At 46.3% G+C, this 7,176-nt stretch overlaps 1 pseudogene; it reads left to right on the top strand.

The window, feature by feature from the left end:
* Positions 1-3,546: 3,546 nt before the first annotated feature.
* On the top strand, positions 3,547-5,663 carry LOC105417812 (uncharacterized; annotated as a pseudogene).
* The last annotated feature ends 1,513 nt before the right edge of the window (positions 5,664-7,176 follow it).

Here is a 7,176-nt window from a genome sequence, read left to right as displayed (position 1 = left end):
CAGACAGACAGACAGACAGACAGACAGACAGACAGACAGATAGATAGATAGATAGATAGATAGATAGATAGATAGATAGATAGATAGATAGATAGATAGATAGATAGATAGATAGAGTGAGTCAAACTTCGTGCTGTCCTGACAGACTGGTGTGTCATGTGGTTGCACTGGTGCAGCTGGTTCTCACCATGTTGCTGTCCTGCAGTTTCCTCTGAAGGTCACAGTTGAGGGCGGCAAAACAGGAGAAGCTGCACAAGCAGCCGCCCTAAACTTTTACCACCAGAATGTGAAACTCTGTCCCCCGGTCACCTCTGCACCGGAGGAGACTGTAGCCGCTGATCTATTTCTGCTGCGCTGGGTCCAATAAAGAGTCAAGCTAGGCCGGACACGGAGGGTCCAGATCGTAGCCGTTTACCTAGATTCCCTGTGAAAGTTGATTTGAGGGGAAACTTGGGGCAATTCTAAGCTTTCATTAAACTGTTGCTCTCCTGGAGCCCTAAATATTCTTCTGCATGGCCGTCTGACCGGGCCAGTTGGCACCACCAAGTGTCCCACTGAAGCGTACAAGCGGATCGACGACGGGCTTTCTGTGAATTGCTGCCTCGGGCTGTTCCTCTGTCTGCTGCCGAGGAACACACCAGTGACATTGTTGCACTCAGCAGAACATCGCGGAACAGCCAGCCGCTCTGACGACATCAACATTGTTTGGACGTCAACACGCTGGTTGCCGGGAAACCGTGGCCTTATTACATCTAGAGTAACATAGTGGGTGTGATCTGCCTTTACTGTGGGTGATGGTGCATTTGTGGTCTCCACTGGGAGTTAAACTTGACGCCATGGTGCCTTCACTGAGTCCAGCTGCGCGTCGGAACTTTGGCTTTAAATAAAAAGAGAAATTCACACTGCATCAGTTGTGTGATGCAGTTGTGTCGTGCCGCCTGTGTGTGGAAGGGGGGTATTTCCTCATGCATTTTGCTGTCCGATTGGGTTTTCTGCCAAAGTTCCAAGGTGTGTGTGTTTGTATGTGTGTGTGTGTGTGTGTGTGTGTGTGTGTGTGTGTGTGTGTGTGTGTGTGTGTGTGTGTGTGTGTGTGTGTGTGTGTGTGTGTGTGTGTGTGAATGGTGTATTAGGGTTCAGAGAGTTCATGTATGAGTGAGGGGTTCAGTCACTGAGAGCGTCAATGTGAGGTTCAAGGTCAGCTGTGGGGGGTGTGTGTATGTGTGTGTGTGTGTGGGGGGGCGGTGCGGGAACGCTGGCTGAACACACAGAAGTGGGCAGAGAGACGGGAAAAGGGAAAGGGTCACTTTTCAGAGTAACAATTCAAATGGGTGTGGACAAGAAGTTTAACAATTACAAACTACGGCGGACTTGCGCACAGTTTACCAGCGCTCCACCGTTTTTGTGCTCTTTATTGATAAAAATACAGTTTTGTCATAAACCAGAAGGACAAACCTTTTAATAGAACAGAATCATTTTATAACAAACAGAAATAAGCTATTGTGAATCCTGAAGTCATAATGGACAGGTAGTTTTTGCACAGTTTATAATATTACACAACAGGGGAGGTGAACTTTGACCTCATGCACACACGCGCGCACACACACACACACATTTCTGGGATGGAATGTATGAGGAACTGTGATAGAGAGGAAGCTGATGAAAATGGTACTATCACTATTCTATACCATTCAGTAGAATCTATAGATTTACAGGTGGCCACCAAATGAAAGATCAAATTTATCAAATTATTTCCAAGAAATATATTAATTCCGTTTCCTTTGTTTCTGTTGTGTAATTCTTCCAAGTTAGTAAGATGACAGATGTGTAAATAAATCGCTTTCTCCTTTGTAGAAAATACAGTTTCCAAGAGGTTTTGAGTGTCTTAGTATTCCAGCTGGAAGTAATCTGAGCAACGGATTCTTGTGTAAAGGTTTAGAAAGAAAAAAAAAGTCGGTGATGAAGTGCGAGGGAAGGGAATGAGGGGATGATGGCGGGGGGGAGGGGGCGAGCGGATGGGGGATGGGCTGTTTGCGCATGCTTCAAATTCCTTAGCTGTTATCAGCATTGGCTGCTCCATAATTGTTCCTTTTCAAGGAGGAAAGAAGGAAAAAAGACTACAGAGAGTGAGTGGTCAACACCGTGATGCTTCCTCTGCAGGCACAAAGTTCAAAGGGCCAGGGACATTCACTTTGATCTGCCGGGCCGCCATTTTTAGACTAATTTGGACACAGAAAACTACAAAGTTAAAGCCTGGTTAGAAATTTCCAACACTTATTTGAACCTTAAAGTCGTGATTGTGCTCTGCTGCTCTGCTATAATAGATTATTTACAAGGTTGCCCACATGCCTCTGATAATGTTTTTTTAATGGGGGTTCTGATGGTCTAAATAAGTGTTTCCTGTAGGGTTTCAGGCAGACAAATATAGAAGAATAATTTAGCCCAAAGCGTAATCACCCATCATATTTTGTCCTTAACGCTCCAAAATTTGCTGCAAACTGTTTGTCTGCTCCTCTGGTGAGACCCAAACACACAGGAAGTGATTTTCTGGAGACCATTTGGCTCTCAGGCGAGGGGGAAAGGAGGGAGAGGGGGCGGCTGAGACGCCATCTCTGTGTTTTTTGTAGTTTTTTTTGTGAGATGCCTTTCAAAAAATTTGTAGAAGTGTCCATCAAAGTTTTCCAGGATTACTCAGAACACGTGTTTAACAGTAAGAGCAGAACGCCCCATTAAGGCTGCAGCCAACTGGGCGGAGGTGCATCACGGCCCTGAGCTGTGGATGAAAGGATGACGCAAGGAATCCGGGGTCCAGTCATGACACAAACCAGATGAATGGTGCTTTTACACCAGACACAGAAAACTGGAGCTGGACCATTTGTCTGAAAATGGGTTCTTACAGAGAGCAGAGGGAAAACAACCCTGTGGCAACCTCTTTGGAAGAGGAAGTGAGAACTTTTGCTGGCAACTTTTAGGTTTGCAGGAACTGTTCGAAAGAAAAATGCCAATGGCACCAAGATTTCAAAGTTTGATTCCGTTATTCATGCATCATTCTTGATGTTCACGTTAAATTACAAATAAATTTAGCGGAAATTCTTGCAGTGTAGATAAGGCTGCAGAAAAGCTCGGAAGGGGAAGAGCTCAGTCGCTGTGTTATACCCACACCTGCTGGGGGATGGTGGTACTTACTGTTCCGTTGTATATTTACCGACTTCCGTCATTGCGAGGTTGTAAAAATAAAGTTTAACTATTTTTTTGTGCATGAAGAAAAACGTAATTTTTGGAAATCTTAGAATACATCATTATGTAAGGATGATGTATTTTCACAAAATAACTGCTGATTGTAGTATGTAGAACAGTTTGGTCGACTACTGGAAAGACAGTTGGCAGCTCGGAAAGACAGTATGGGTTAGCACCCCAGCCTGTATCTTTCGAGAGAAGGAACCCAAACAAGCTACGGAAAGCCCTACAGAGAAACACCCCCAGGAGATCCCAAGAGGGGGGGAGAATGAGATCCCCAATCGGACGGACCTAACGTTAATGACCCCTGCAATGGAAACGACTACGACAGTGACATGTATCTGCAGCAAGGTGTGCAAGAACCAGCGTGGCTTAAAGATCCATCAGGCCAGAATGAAATGTCTGGAGCGGGAGGCTGAGGTGCAACACACAGGTCCTGGACCCGGTGAGACACAGGAGGAGCCCGGACAGGAGCCAACCCACAGATCCCAGTCCCTCCACGTACTGGAGCCTCCCAACCCTAACAGAGTAGTTCAACAGCAGCGGATTAAGTGGCTTCCAGCAAATAGACCAAGCCACAGCCAAAGGAGATGTCGACAGCAGACTCCAGGCGATAAGTACCATCATCGTCAGCTACGGCTCAGAAAGATTTGGACGGATCGAGAAGGGCAACACTGAGACCACCGCTTACACCATGAATCGCAGGTCCTTTAAGATACACCAACTGCGCAAGGAGCTGCGAACCCTCAAGAAACAGTTCAAGAGAACTGCTGATGGGGACAAGCAAGCTTTAAAAGAGCTGTATAACATCCTGCGGAAGAATTTGAAAACTCTCCGCAGAGCAGAGGGGCATGGGAGGCGCGGGAGAGAGAGAGCAAGGAAGCGAGCAGCCTTCATTGCCAATCCCTTCCGGTTTTCTAAACAGCTGCTTGGGGACAGGCGGAGTGGCCGACTTGAGTGCTCAAGGGAGGAAGTGAATCGCTTCCTCCAGAACACCATGAGCGACCCACTGAGGGGTCAATACCTGGGACCCAACAGAGCGCTCATCAGCCCACTGAGGGGTCAAGACCTAGGACCCAACCGAGCGCTCATCAGCCCACTGAGGGGTCAAGACCTAGGACCCAACAGAGCGCTCATCAGCCCACTGAGGGGTCAAGACCTAGGACCCAACAGAGCGCTCATCAGCCCTGCCCCATCATCGGCAGAGTTCAAGTTGGCAGAGCCTAGTTTGAAGGAGGTTGAAGAAGTCATCAAGGCAGCCCGTTCTGCATCTTCCCCGGGCCCCAGTGGTGTACCCTAGCTCGTCTACAAGCGCTGTCCAGAAATTCTCCGGCATCTGTGGAAGGCCTTGAAAGTGATCTGGTGAAGGGGGAGAGTAACCGACCAGTGGAGGTGTGCTGAGGGAGTTTGGATACCCAAGGAGGAGGACTCGAAAAACATCAACCAGTTTCGGACTATCTCACTATTGAGCGTGGAAGGGAAGGTGTTTTTCAGCATCGTCTCCTGAAGACTGACCGAGTTTCTCCTCAAGAACAACATCGACACTTCAGTGCAGAAGGGTGGGATTCCTGGAGTCCCTGGCTGTCTAGAACACAATGGTGTAGTCACACAGCTCATCAGAGAGGCCCATGAGAGCAAAGGAGAACTAGCGGTTTTGTGGTTGGACCTGACTAATGCCTACGGGTCCATCCCACACAAGCTAGTTGAGCTTGCGCTACACCTACACCATGTTCCCAGTAAGATCAAGGACCTGATTCTGGATTACTATGATACCTTCAGGCTCAGGGTCACTTCAGGGTCAGTAACCTCAGACTGGCATCGCCTTGAGAAAGGAATAGTGAGGTGGAGTGCAGAGGGCCTCTATCCAGATCAGGTGTTCAACAGCCCCCCATAAGAGCCTACATGGACGACCTTACCGTCACAACAACATCAGTCCCAGGGTGTAGGTGGATCTTGCAGGGTTTGGAGAGACTCATCCTATGGGCCAGGATGAGTTTCAAGCCCACCAAGTCAAGGTCCATGGTACTGAAGAAGGGGAAAGTAGTGGACAAATTCCAATTCTCAATCTCTGGAACCGTAATTCCATCGATCACGGAGCAACCAGTCAAGAGCCTGGGAAAGCTCTTTGACTCCAGCCTGAAGGACACTGCTGCTATCCAGAAGTCTACGGAACAGCTTGGAGGGTGGCTCACTAAGGTGGACAAGTCTGGCCTGCCTGGTAGATTTAAAGCCTGGATCTACCAGCACTCCATCCAGATCCGTGGGTTGCTACTGGGACACAAGCCAGGCCTTGATCACCCTGGCTGGGTCGCCTGGGCGAGGGTGTATGATGTTGTGAAACCCGAAACACCCTATGAACCCAGGATACATCACTGATGATGTGTCCCAGTGCATCCAGGAGATGTATCTTTAAGTAAGTAGAGTAATAAATAAACACTGAACGGTGCATTAAAAAAGCGATACCTTCTCTTTTTTTTCTTTATTTGCAAGTATGGAAATTACACTATGAAAATGCCATTCCTTTTCCTTTCCCTCAACACTTGTGTCTGTAAATGTAATACCACGACCTTGAAATCGAGAAGATTGTCGAGGTTCTACTTTATTTACACTAATTATATGCTGACTTATTTCTTTCTCTGCTGTGTTGACCTTTATGGAACAAAGCGCCCATTGTTCTCCACTCCGCGGTAATAGCAGCAAACCACCGCTAGATGTCAGTGAGGCGCAGCTTTTAGCGCCACTACGAAACTGAGGGGTAAATGGACGAAACCAAAACCTTCCGATGCTCAAAGTCAGCTCGCAGCGGCGACGGTGCGCCTGTCTAGACCCGTGTCCCAGTTTATCAAGTGTTATTTTCAACGTTTTCACCACTATGAAAAGTATGAAATTGCTATGGGAGTGTGGGACGGCACATGTCTGTCCAAGCAGGTAAAGTAAATAAACAAATATAAATATGAGCATGTTTACATGTGGGGACTTGGGACTGGGAAGCAGATTCTCTATTGTGACTATATGTCACATTTTATGTTCCCTGCAGCAACAGGCAGCAACAAGCACTTATGATTGTAATTTAATTAAACAGGAGCGGTAACTCATAGGTGTTGAGGGATGGAGCTTTCCTCTCTGGGTGTTTTCTTAATTAGTCTTGTTAATTAACTGGTGTTTGTGCGTTTTTATCGAAAAGCAGGAGTGGTTCAGACTCCTCATTTTAGGACAATTTACACATTTTATTAATTTTCCAGCCTTTTGACATTCCTGGTACTTTGACATCTTCCAGGATCCGCTGCTGTGAAAGGTCACATGGAGATGAGAAGGAAGCCTGATCGATGCAGATCGCTGCCTCAGATCCCAGTCTCCTATTAACTATTCATAAGACGTTTAAAGTAAATGATGCTCAGCTACCCAATAAATGGAAAAGCAAATGAGAATTTAGGTGCTCAGATAAAAAGAAAATCCATATTTCATGCAGGATACTTTATGTACTTTCCATTTAAAACACCAATTGACTTAAAATTCATGAGCAAATTTGCCTAAATTCTGAACTCATATTGATTTTCTCAGCTTCTCCCTTTGGGAGCATTAAAATCTGATTAGGGAGGCACCAACATCGCCCGACGCTGTTAAATCATGACAGTGGGCATTCCGTGACATTCATTTTAATAATAATGTTTGCGCTCATCCCACTCGGGGGTTCTACATTTGAAATATCCTCCCTGGTCATTCCACTGCGAAGAAAGCAATTCGTGCCTCATTATTATAAACGAAGTACTTACAATGAGCTGAAAGGCATTTAAGGCTTATTTCAATTCCAAATGTGGGGAATTTTGGACACAAACCACGTTAGCAGTAAACGCGCAGCAAGAATCCAGCAAAGTGGGATGTTTCTTGTGGTGATGTGGAATAAAAAAAAGGTTTTTAGACATATTTTTATTTAAAAAAAAC

This window comes from Takifugu rubripes, chromosome 19 (assembly GCF_901000725.2).
Source record: "Takifugu rubripes chromosome 19, fTakRub1.2, whole genome shotgun sequence".
NCBI classification, from domain to species: Eukaryota; Metazoa; Chordata; class Actinopteri; order Tetraodontiformes; family Tetraodontidae; genus Takifugu; species Takifugu rubripes.
This window is presented reverse-complemented; position numbering and strand designations above follow the sequence as displayed.